At 42.4% G+C, this 12910-nt stretch overlaps 1 protein-coding gene across 4 annotated transcripts in view; it reads right to left on the minus strand.

Annotated features, from left to right (window-relative positions):
• Positions 1–12910, minus strand: part of LOC126079307 (interferon-induced very large GTPase 1-like) — a 96179-nt gene that overhangs the window by 26467 nt on the left and 56802 nt on the right. The window contains exon 2 of one of the 4 annotated variants that reach the window (XM_049890240.1): positions 10667–10783. The exons of 1 other annotated variant lie outside the window; for it this stretch is intronic. The gene's annotated coding sequence lies outside the window, so the exon portion shown is untranslated. 2 more of the 4 variants (XM_049890238.1, XM_049890236.1) reach the window with 2 other exon arrangements.

The raw sequence follows: 12910 nt of genomic DNA on the forward strand, positions 1-12910 counted from the left end.
CAAAAGCCACTCTGTGGGAGAAAGATGTGACAGTCTGCTTCAACTGCTTCTGTGAAGATTTACAGCCTTGAAAACACTATGGGGCAATTCTACTCTGTCCTATTGAGTCAAAATGAGTTGGAATTAACTCGATGGTAATGGGTTTTAGTCTTTATTATGTGGGGATATTTATAAGCAGTTCATTAAATTGACATGAAACATAAAGTTGACGTAGTGGGGCTGGCATAGTGTCTTACTGATAAATTAGAATTGTTATCCTTTTTCCTTAGAGTTAGGAGCATAGGTGTTTTCTAATGAGCAAGAGTTTTAATGTCAGTCAGAGATAAGCTTGAGTCCAGGATCCAATAGTCACTAGTTTTATTACTTAGGGATACTGCTTTCCCTGCCCAAGGGGAAGTCTTGGGAGCTGGAAGACTGACCTAAGTGATGGGAGGCACCTGAATGATGGAATGAATTTGTTTGTGGCATTAATACTACCTACCTCAGATAATGACAATAAAGACAAAGTGAGATGACGTAGGTTAATCTATACCAGTGCTTGGTCTAAAATAGATACTCAAATATGAATGCTTTTCTCCACAGCACATAATTGGCTTGAAGATCAAATCCAGGAATAACAAGAGACACCAGGGAGGATCTCTCCAGCTCCTGTGTTCCTGCAAATGTTTAATTTGAACCTCCATATGAGAGCCACGACCTTAAAGTGCTTAGAGAGAATTTTTTGCACTCTCGTGCTGTGCCTTGCATTATTGTCTCTCTGTTGCTATGCTGAATCCTGAGATGTTACAGTCTGTGTCTGATCCACCTCAGTTTCCCTCACAGTGTGAGCACGTTGCCTGTATATGGTAAAAGCTCATTGAACTTGTATAAATTAATGAAATAGGAAAAGCATGCCCAGGGCCTCAAAATCAAATTCACAAGCAAGTTTATTCCATCACACAGCCTCCTTCTGTTTCTCAGGTCAACCCCCAATACTGAGAGCACACTTTCAGTTTTGCTTTTCATTCTCATCTCAGAAATGTTTATTTACATATATTTTGAAAAAAAATATTTTAAACAGGAATGTTTGCTAAAGGATTAATGAATGCTCTTTGGAAGCTGTTATCTGTATGCTTTTGACTTTTTCTTTTCTTTTTCTGCCAGCTTTCTAACTTAAGCTTCATATGAAAAATTCTAGCCTTTTTTCTGACTAAACTGAGGGAAAAGAATTCACTCAGACGTCCCCAGGGATGGCTGGAGATGGCCCAGTGACCCAGGGCCTGCCAAGGGCTGGTACTAAGGTGAGGCTGGAGAGGTGCCTGGACTTGTAAGGAATCTGACAATGAGTGTTTCTAAAATTTTGCACCCTAGGTTCCTTGAGGCCAGAAGAAGTAGGTGGTGCCTGGCTATAACTACCAACAGTTCTGACTAGGGACATAGTAGATGGTCCTGGATAGAAGGTGAAAACAATGTAGAACACAACTCAAATTCCTAAAAAGGACAAACTTACTGGACTGGTATGGACTAGGGGAACCCCGAAGCTATCACCCTGGGGTACCCTTTAAACTTGGAACTCAAACCACTTTCAGAAGTCATCTATCAGCCAAAAGACAGAATGGCTCAGAAAGCAAATAATATCACCCATGAGTAACTATGCTCCTCTAAAGAATCATTTCAATGAGACCTAACAGTCTACATTTACACTAGACAAAAGATAAGAAGGTAAGGGGGGACAAGGACACTAGATTAATGGAAACAGAACAATCAGAATGGAAATAATGAAAATGCTGACACATTGTGAAAGTGTAATCAGTGTCACTGAATAATATGCACAGAAATAGTTACCTGAGAACCTAATTTGCTAAATAAATCTTTTCCAGAATCACAATGAAATGTTTTTTAAAATATCCAATTTACAACAATAATAACAAAATGACAAAGCATGCCAAGAAACAAGAAATTATGTTATATTCACAGGCAAAATTAACAGAAATTTTCTCTGAGGAAGCACAGACAGTGTTACTAGGCTTTAAGTCTACTGTCTTAAATATATACTCAAAGAGCTGAAAGAAATCACGGACAAAGAGTTAAAGGCAACCAGGAGAATGATGCCTCAACAAATAAGAATATTGATAGAGACAGGAATTATAAAAAGGAGACAAAAAGAAATTCTGGAGCTAAAAAGTACAATAACTGAAATGAAGACTTAACTAGAGTATTTCAACTGCAGATTTAAGCAGGCAGAAGAAATAATTAGCAAACTTGAAGATAGGTCAACTGAAATAGGAGTAGTAAGAAAAATGAACAGAACCTGAGACACGTGTGGTATACCATCAAATGTACCAGCATAGATGTAATGGGAGTTCCGGGGAGAGGAAAGAAAGGCACATAAAAGAATATCTGAAGAAATAATGGCCAGAAACTTCCAAAATTTGTTAATAAACATAGATCTACATGTTTTGAGTTGAATTCTGTCACCCCAAAAAACATGTTAAAGTTCTAATCCCTGAACAGGTGAATGTGACTCTGTTTGGAAATAGGGGTTTCTTTGCAATGTTAATGAGGTCATACCGGAGTTGGGTGGGTCCTAAACCTAATCACTTCTGAGTGCCGTCTTACAAAGTGGAGAACAAAGAGAGACACACATACTAGGGAAAGACAGATGCCATATGAAGTTCAAACTATGAGCCCAGGATCACCAAAGATTACCGACGGCTGTGAGACACCGAGGAGCCCTGGCGGTACAGTGGTTAAGAGCTCGACTGCTAACCAAAAAAAAGGTTAATAGTTCGAATCCATCAGCCACTCCTTGGAAACCCTATGCGGCAGTTCTACTCTGTCCTATAGGGCCACTATGAGTTGGAATCAACTCAATGGCAATGGGCTTGGTTTGGTATTGGACATTGAAAGAGACAAGGAAATACCTTTGCCTAGAGCTGATGCCCTGATTTGGACTTCCAGCCTTTAAAAGTTGTGAGACAATAAATTTCTGTTCTTTAAAGCCACTGATTTGTGACATTTTGTTACAGTAGCACTAGGAAACTAAGTCTTTCCAACAAATAGTGCTGGAGCAACTGGATATCATGTAGAAGAAACAATAAACATTCATCCTTACTTCACACCATACTCAAAATAATTCAAAACAGATTATAGACCTAAATGTGAAAGCCTAAAACTATACAACATCTAGAAGAAATTATAGTTGAAAATTTTCGTGACCTTACAAAAGTCCCTAAATAGGACACTAAAGACATGAATCATAAAAGAAAAATTTGTAAACCTCTCTTAATCAAAATAAAAATTTTTGCTCTTTTAAAACACCCCTTATAACAATTAAGCAACAAATGAAAGAATGGAAGAAAATACTTACAATGTGTATAACTGATAAAGGATTGGTATTCAGATTATATCAACAGTCTTACAACTCAATACATCAAAGAATGCAGTTAAAAATGGGAAAAAATTATCACTGAGCAATTTGTGTAGAAATTCTTAAATAGGAACCTAATATGCTGTGTAAACTTTCACCCGAAATGCAATAAAATATTATTTAAAAAATGGTTAATATGCCAATTTTTATGCTATGTATATTTTACCACAATTAATATATATAATATATAAGTGGTTATTATCAGGAAATTTATTAATAAAAGTTTTCTCCTAGGGAAAAAATCGACAAAAAGTGAACAGACATTCTATATAGAATGGCCAACAAGCACATGAAAAGACGGTCAACATCAGTAGTTATAAGGGAAATGCAAACTAAAACTACAATGAAATACCACTACACAACATCTAGAATGACTAAAATTCAAAAGGCTGACAATATCAATTGTTGGGGAGGATGTAGAATAACTAGAACTCTCATACACTGCTGTTGGGAACCACTTTAGAAAGTTATTTGGCAGTGCCTTAAGATGTTAAACATACACCTAGCTACAACAATGGGTAATGGGCAAGCATACAACTCAGCCATTCCACTTCTAGATATCTAACCCACCCACTGTCCCTGAGTCGATTCTGACTCCTAGCAACCCTGTAGGACAGAGTAGAACTGCGCCATTGCAGTGCCAAGGCTGTGAATCTTTACAGAAGCAGACTATGCCATCTTTCTCATGGGGAGTGGCTGGTGGGTTCGAATTGCTGACCTTTAGCATAGCAGCTGAGTGCTTTAACCTCTGTGCCACCAGAGTTCCTTTAAGTATGTACCCAAGACAACCAAAAATATATGTCCACACAAAGATTTCTATGTCAATGTTCAGAGTGACTATTTTTCATAATGGCCCCAAGCTGGAAACAACTCAAATGTCCATCGGTACGTGAATGGACAAACAACATACAGTACATCTATACAATGAAATACTATTCAGCAAGACAAAGGACTAAAGTATACATTCAACAACATGGGAGAATTCCAAAGTATGTTGACTGAAGGCAGCTAGCAACAAAATAGTACATATTGTATTATTCCATTTATATAAGATGCAAACTAATTGAGAGTAACAAAAAGGTTCCCCAGATACGAGGAAGGGATGACTGCAGGAAGCCCTAGGAAATCTTTTGGAATGATTCCATGGTTTTGTATCTTGATCGTGGGAATGGCTTCATGGGTACATACAATTGGCAAAGTTCATCAAATTGTATACCTTAAATGAATGCATTTTCCTGTGACAAATTATTTCTCAATAAAGTTGATATTAAAATAACAAAAGGTCTGACTTTAATTTTAAGCCAGAATCAAGGAAGTCACCTGATACAGTCAGCTATGGGGATCTTTTTAGTGGGAGAACATATGAAAAACCCACTGCCATTGAGTAGGATCCTATAGGACAGGCTAGAGCTGCCCCACAGGGTTTCCAAGACTGTAACCTTTATGGAAACCAACTGCCACATTTTTCTCCTGCAGATTGGTGGGTTTGAACCACTGACATTTCAGTCAGCAGCCAAGTGCTTAACCTCTGAGACAACAAGGCTCCTTCAGAGTAGTTGTCCAGACTTAGATGACATTCCTGAGATTAGTTTACCTGCATATTCTTATTTATTTTTTGATCAGTGAGGCTTCTGGAACTTTACCTCAAGTATTCTGAAGGCACTTAGCAGAAGTCTTTTTCCCTTCCTAGGTTTTTACATTTTGTCTTTGTGCTTCTAGTGATTAGCAGTGAATCCCTTGAAGCATAAGCCAGTATTTTAAGAATAGAAAGAAACTAATCTGGGATCCAGTTTAGTTGATGGGTGGTGGTGGGTAGCTGAGGAAACTGAAGAAGAAAGGGGACTCCCTAGGAGCCTGAAGAAATGAAGGCAGCCCAGGGGCCAGCCTGGCACAGAGATGTGGTCTTCACAAGCAGGGGCCCACAAGCAGGTGGGAACTAAATAAGTCTGTCCTAAATTGTACTAACCGTCTGCCTTGCAAACCTTTTCATTCCTTTTCTCAGCACACTCATACTATTCCCATCTTCCAGGTGTTTCAGGCTCCAAAGAGAGTCCTTCGGCTCCTTTTTCTCCCCACAATCAGACGCCTTTATAATTTCACATCTGATTTATACACACTTACTGGTTCCCTCCTAAGTGCGAGGCACTCTGCTAGTTAATGGGGTTTGAGAGATAGATAATAAGAGAAGGTGTGAGAGGATTCCATGGTTCCACAATTGTGAATCAGCGTGGAGAGGGGCTAGGAGGGGGGAAAGCCCAGTCAAAGGATGAGTTGGAGCTCTTCTCATTTTTGGTGACCCCACTTTCTAATTCTAGAGAATGTAGAAGCCATCCAGTCAGACCTTCCTTACCTTCCAACATCTCCACCTTCATATTTAATACCTGTACTCTATCCATCCTTGTCTTCTTCCTTCTTGTCCCCGACAAAGAGGTGTACCTACTCCTTTTCAATATTAACTCTCTGCCCTCTGATTCCTGCTCCTATCCACCTCCCTTAGGTTTTGTTTTCAGTATCTTGAGTCTATCTTACTTTCCTGGTGGCTTTACTTCAGACAAGAGAAGACTAAATTCTTCCTATTCTAATCAAATTCTAAGTAAATTCCTTTTTAAGTTTTTGCCTTTGTTATATTCCCTTTATAACTAGATATCTCAAAAAAGGTGTTTGAAACTTAGCCCATCTGGTTGAACAAACGTTTGTTGATGAAATGAATTAATGAATGCATCGTATCCACTTCGCAATATGTAGTCTTACGTCTGCTCCCATCTTTTTTTAGAACAGTTCTCTCTATACCTGATATCCACATTCTAATCACCAAGTCAGAGGACCTCTCCTCAGTATTTTCATCATACTCATTCTAGGACCTTCTCTTTGCTGACTGTCTCTTCTTTCTTGTACTGACTGTGGCAATGTATCCTTAAGTGAACCTGACAGAACAAGTACCACAGATTAGAGGTTTAGCGAAGATATGATAAAGATCCCAGTATTTATTCCATACATATTTATTGAGGGTTTTCAGTGTGCTGGGAAGTGTTCTAGCTGCTGTGGATTGACAAATGAATAAAACAGACTAGAGCCCTGCTCTTAGAATGTATATATACTAGTGGGGGGAGGCAGATCTTGAACATGGAAATATATGAATAAGCAAAATAATTTCAGTTTGTTTTAAGTGTTTATAAAGAAACAGCTCATGGGATGGAGAATAACTTGAGGGCACTTTAGATTGTATGTTAGAAAATATCTCTTTGAGGAGCTGTAACTCTGATAGTATTCATGGGATGTTTTAGGCTCTTCTTGTATTGCCCAACCTTTTCTTGTTTTTATCAAATTTTGCTTTGCCTCTTAGTTTCTGTCTACTATCCTAAAAAAAAAAAATGGTTGATGGAATCTCTGGTTTATGTGGCCCTTTCTGTCTGTTGGACTAATATTTTCCTTGTGTCTTTGCTATTCCTCATTCTCCTTTGGTCCAGGTGGTTTGGGACCAATTGATGGAACTTCGATGGCTACTTGTTAGCTTTTAAGACCCCAGACGCCACTCACCAAAGTAGGATGCAGAACATTTTCTAAATAACCTTTGTTATGCCAATTGACCTAGATGTCCCCTGATATCATGGTCCCCAGACTCCCACCCCTGCTACTCTGTCCCTCGAAGTGTTTGGTTGTATTCAGGAAACTTCTTACCTTTTGGTTTAGTCCAGTTGTGCCAACTTCCCTTGTATTGTGTGCTGTCCTTCCCTTCACCTAATTCTTATCTACTATCTAGTTTTTTTTTTTTTTTTTATCTAGTTAGTGGGAAACCCTGGTGGCATAGTGATTAAATGCTACGGCTGCTAACCAAGAGGTCGGCGGTTTGAATCCACCAGGCGCTCCTTGGAAACTCTAGGGGGCAGTTCTATTCTGTCCTACAGGGTTGCTATGAGTTGGAATCGACTCGACGGCAGCGGGTTTGGGTTTTTTTGGTATCTAGTTAGTGAATATCTCTCTTCCTCCCTCCCCACCCTCGTAACCATCAAAGATTGTTTTCTTCTGTGTTCAAACGTTTTCCGAAGTTCTTGTAATAATGGTCTAATACAGTATTTGTCCTTTTGCAACGGACTAATTTCACTCAGCATAGTGACTTCCAGATTCATCGATGTTATGGGATGTTTCACAGATTCATCGTTGTTCTTTATCGTTGCTTAGTACTGCATTGTGTGAATATACCATAATTTGTTTATGCATTCATCCATTGATGGGCACCTAGGTTGTTTCCATCTTTTTGCTATTGTGAACAGTGCTGCAATGGACATGCGTATATCTATTCGTGTGAGGGCTCTTATTTCTCGAGGATATATCGCAAAGAGTGGGACTGCTGGATCGTATGGTCCTTCTATTTCTAGCTTTTCAAGGAAGCCCCAAATCAATTTCCAAAGTGGTAGTACCATTTTACATGCCCACCAGCAATATATAAGTGTTCCAGTCTCTCCACAACCTCTCTAGCATTTATTATTTTGTGTTTTTTTGGGTTAATGGTAGCCTTGTTGGGGTGAGATAATATAGTTTTCAATAGCTGATATCTTAGAAGTAGATTTCCAGGCCTTTCTTCCATGGTGCCTCTGGGTGGACTCAAATCTCCAACCTTTTGGTTAGCAGCTCAGAGTGTTAACGGTTTGCATCATCCAGGGACCCTATTTATCTGACTGCTCTTACTAGGTTAGCTCTTGACTATGTTCTCTCTTGCCCTCTAGTGGTCCAAATTTTAAATTGCATCCTGAAACCCAAATTTAAACCATCCGCTTTCTTGTTTACAAGGCTTTGAAAACTGCATTGGTTTATGGTACATCCATAATTACTTAGCCTTGGCATTCAAGGCCCCTCATAATCTGGCAACAGTTCATCTCCCCAGTGCCTTTCACAACTACTGCTTTTCCTTTTTCTACCATCCACCTCACTCTCTCCCTTTGGCATCCACACTCTTCCATCTTCCCTCAACCTCACGGAGTTTTTTGATTCTGTATATTATATACCCACCTTCTCGGCCTGGGGCTTTATACTCCTGATCCTGTCAAGTGTCTTCATTTTTGTGAAGCCTTCCATTAGTCTTTCAGGTCTAGTAATTTTCTGTGCTTCCAATAGCACCTTCTATCACAGTGGCGGAAACCCTGGTGGCGTGGTGGTTAAGTGCTACGGCTGCTAACCAAGAGTTCGGCAGTTAGAATCCGCCAGGCGCTCCTTGGAAACTCTGTGGGGGCAGTTCTACTCCGTCGTATAGGGTCGCTATACGTCGCAATCGACTCGACGGCAGTGGGTTTGGTTTTTATGGTTTTATTACAGTGGCATCACTAGGGTTGCTGTCACCCCTCCCCCTCTGCCTACGGACCTTCTCTCTTATCAGACCACACAGAATCCTTAGTAATGTTTTTGTGTACTAATGTAAATCTTAATTCCCTGGCGGTACAAGTGCCTTCTTACCCTGTAAACCCACAGCACAGGCGGGGCTGGTGGATGACAAGTTCCTTCCCGGGGTCACTGAGTCCAGGCTCCGGTGAGAAGCTCGACAGCAGGAAGGCCAGAGGCACCAGTGGACTAGCCCTGACTCCCAGAGCCCGGGCGCCTGACATCAGGCCTTTGCTCTTCTGGACCAAGGGCTGGGAATGGGTGGCGGCACGCAGTCTCCCTGAGCGCTCTCTAGGGGCTCGGCACCGCCTCTAGGGCCACCTTAGGCTCCGCCGCAGATCCACCGCCCCAGATCCCTTAGCTGCACAGGCTTAGCTAGCGCTTTGGCGGGGCAGAGAGTAGGCAGGTGCGCGGCGAGCTCCGGGTGGCAATGGAAAGGCTTAGAGTGAAGCCATGGGGCCCAGAAGGGGAAGAAGAGGGGGCCCGGGGAGAGAGGGCCCTTCCAGCGACCTGCGGCACCCCGCCCCCTCTCTTCTCAGGCGAGCGAGCGTGCGGCTGGCACATCCTTCCAGTGGCAGAGGTCATGCGGCCCGTCCCCACCCCAATCGGAGTGGGGCGAGGTGCCTGGAGTTGTGTGCGAAGGGTCCGAGGGTCACCCAGCTGGCGGGTCCTGGCACCGTCACGCGAGGGAGGAGGGCAGTCCGGGGTGGGGTTCTTAAAGGGCCAGTCTCTCGCGGGCCGTGGGGTGGAGGGAGATCAGCCGCCGAGCTAGTGCTCTAAGGCCTGGCAGGAGCGCTGCGGCTGAGCTGTTGGATGGGGGCCCAGGCATGGGCGTGGAGGTGGGCTCCTGGTTGCAGGTGGGCCCCTGGGTGTCCACATTTTTGGTCCACGCCTGTGGCAGGACACGCAGCCTCACACTGCCCCACACGCCTGGCTGGCTGCCTCGCACGCTGTCACTCCCTCTGACAGTGTCCTTTGGTGCAGTCTGCAACCCTTCCTCTCCCTCCCAGGACTCGCCTAGTTATGCCATAGCTCTTTTACAAGTATCTTACTGACAATGTTAGACTTTATCTGATCCCTACTTTGGAGATGTTATCAGTCAGGCTAGTCCATGGAAAAGCACATCATACTTGGTAAGGCAGAAAACCAAAACCCATTGTCGTGGAGTCCATTCCGACTCCTAGTGACCCTGTAGGACAGAGTAGAACTGCTCCATAGGGTTTCCAAGGAGCGTCTGGTGGATTCAATCGGCTGACCTTCAGGTTAGCAGGCAATCTCTTTAACGACTGCGCCGCCAGGGCTTCTGGTAAAGTAGAGGGTCAGTGAAAAGGAGGAGAACCCTCAACAAGATGTGTTGACACAGTGGCTACAACAATGGACTCAAAGATAGCAACAATTGTGAGGATGCACAGGACCGGGCAGTGTTTCCTTTCATTGTACCTCGGCTCGGGGTCACTGTGAGTAGGAACCGACTCCAAGGCACCTAACAGCAACAGAAAATACAATTCTTTTCTGCCTGATATTTGAAATGCTTTCAGATTTTTGTCAAGAACATTCTCCCTGTTGTAAGATTCCCTTCCCCTTATGGCAACAATCCTTTCCAAGAAAGTTTCTCCTTACATAAAGCTGGGTTTGTTTTTGACAATACAAATGATCAAAATGTTTCTTAATTTCTCTTTTCCCCCAGACTTGTAGCTTTGATTTTTGAACAGTAATCGTGTCAAATACATATTTGTGTTCTTAGCATGTCATACTCTCCCTGTGCCTCTGACTCTGCTCCCTGTGCCTATTTTCATCAATTTCTGTTCCTATTTTAGCCTCTGGGTCTGTTGTATCTCTCTGTCTATGCCATTTCCTTCCCTTTTTTTTTTTTTTTTCACTTACCTATCTCCTTGAGACCAAGCTCCTGTCTTCAGGTTGCTCCAGAGAAACCTGGATGTAGATTCCTTCCCTGAGTCCAGCAGGCTGGTGACTCACAGCTCTAGCCCAGGCTGTGTCTGCCTGTGTGGCAGAAGAACCTGAATGTATGCTTGGGTCTGGATGTGAAAAACTGGTTTCAGTTTTGTTTTTACTTTTTTTTTTTCCTTTTAAAGGAATCTCGGTGATTAAAATGAAACCTGTGTATTTTTATTGTGGTCCTGGGCTTTAAAATTACTGCAAATAGAAAACAAATACTGGTCTTGTGTGTGTATGTGTCTGAGTTTGTGTGTGTGTATGTAAGAGAGAGACCAAGAGACAGGGACTATGTGTGTATATACCTGTGGAGAGCAGGTTAGCTGAAAGCAAATGTAGAAGTAAACAACATGTGAAGAAAGGAGATAAAGAAGATGATGCAACCTAAACCAAAAAACCCAGTGCCGTTGAGTCGAATCCAACTCATAGAGACCCTAGCCAGCCCCCCCCGCCCCAGTTCCATCAATTTGATTCCAACTCATAGCTACCTAGAGGACAGAGTAGAACTGCCCCCTAGAGTTTCCAAGGAGCGCCTGGTGGATTCGATCTGCCAACGCTTTGGTTAGCAGCCATAGCACTTAACCACTACGCCACCAGGGTTTCTATTATAGAGACCCTATAGAGAAGAAAAACAACCTTATCAACAGAAGACACTGAGACCAACTAAGTCATAAACAAGGACTTATCAACACCAACCAAACGGGCTCGAAGAGCTCCAAAGAGTATAAAGAAGGGACATGAAGACTCAACTTTGCTCGGAGTCATAACCAGAGCCAAATCAGTCATACGTTGCGGACTGGGAAGCAATGGGCTGTGGCAGCTTGCCCAGGCTTACTCCCAAGTCCTAGAGACATTGCCTATCTCGGTCATACACTGAGGACTAGGGTCCTGGAGGTTGGGAAGCAGTGAGCTGCAGCAGCTCACCTGGGCTTACTCTCGACCTTCCTCCTAGTTTAAAACACATTCTAGCTGCTCTGTTATCTCGGTCATACGTTGAGGGTCAAGATTCAGTGAGCTAGGCAGCAGTGGGCTGCGGCAGCTGGTCTGGGCTTACTCTTAGTTCACTCCCGATCCTATACATGTTCCTTCAGCCATACAGTGAGAGCTAAGGGATAATAAGCCCTCGTGCTCAAGAGATGTGATAGAGATCCACGAGAGATTCTCGGGGATCGAGGTTGATTTGACATCCGAATCATCGATGATGGCATGGTCAAGCGTTGGCCTGAACCAGAAAACAACAACGCTCAAACACCACCCTCATTTGCCGTTAGCTTGCTTGCTTTCCTTTCTCCTGGTGAATTGAGATCTCTGGAGTCCAGGGTAGCCAAGAACTTATGTGCCTATAATATTGATAATTAATAAAGACGTTGTGGAAAGACACAAATCATTTGGAGTAGTCATTGCGACCCCTTCCTCATGACAGTACCTATATTCATTGAGACAGTTTTAGTTCTGCTGGAATCCAAATCATTGCTCTCAAATGTTCTTTTGAAACTTGAGCGTTGAAGAAACTGGTTTCTAAAGGTCAACTTTGAATTAAACAAAGGGTCTAGACGAACCGGCAAAGACCATTTTGCCTTAGGCATCGTGCTCTTTTAAAAGAATTACGTATGTGCATTTCAACTACAGAACTCCAAAGGTCAAACTAGACGTGTGTTTGAAGGTAAATTAGTAATTGTTTTAATTGTTCTTTAAGACATGCTGCTTGAAATCCTTCCTGACCACAAATACATTTATCAGTTCTTTTCTGGCCCTGTTTCCATGGCGATGTTGATAAGATGGGGTATAAGAGTCTTTGGAGGCTCTCCTGTTTTCAAAACATTTTTGATTCTGCAGTCAAAATGCTACCCTGATTTGCAAATTATGTATTCAATAAACTTTAATCAATTTCTATTATTGGCTTAAGAATAAAATTTGTTTTAACATCTTGGCAAGGGTGGAGTGATCTCAGGAAGGATAAGGCACTTGGCAGAAACTGGATAGGGAAACACAAAAACAATTCTAGAGACGAGACATTGGAGACATTAGGGTTGTCTTCCTCAGGAGACATGCTTTAGCTTCCCTCTCTCAGCTCACCAAGGACAAAGAGGGAAGCATGTTCCAATGCAAATGAAATTTCTTAGTTTTTCTTTCCTGTAAATGACCTTTGTGCTAGAATTAGTTTCAGGACTTGAA

This window comes from Elephas maximus, chromosome 7 (assembly GCF_024166365.1).
Source record: "Elephas maximus indicus isolate mEleMax1 chromosome 7, mEleMax1 primary haplotype, whole genome shotgun sequence".
NCBI lineage: Eukaryota > Metazoa > Chordata > Mammalia > Proboscidea > Elephantidae > Elephas > Elephas maximus.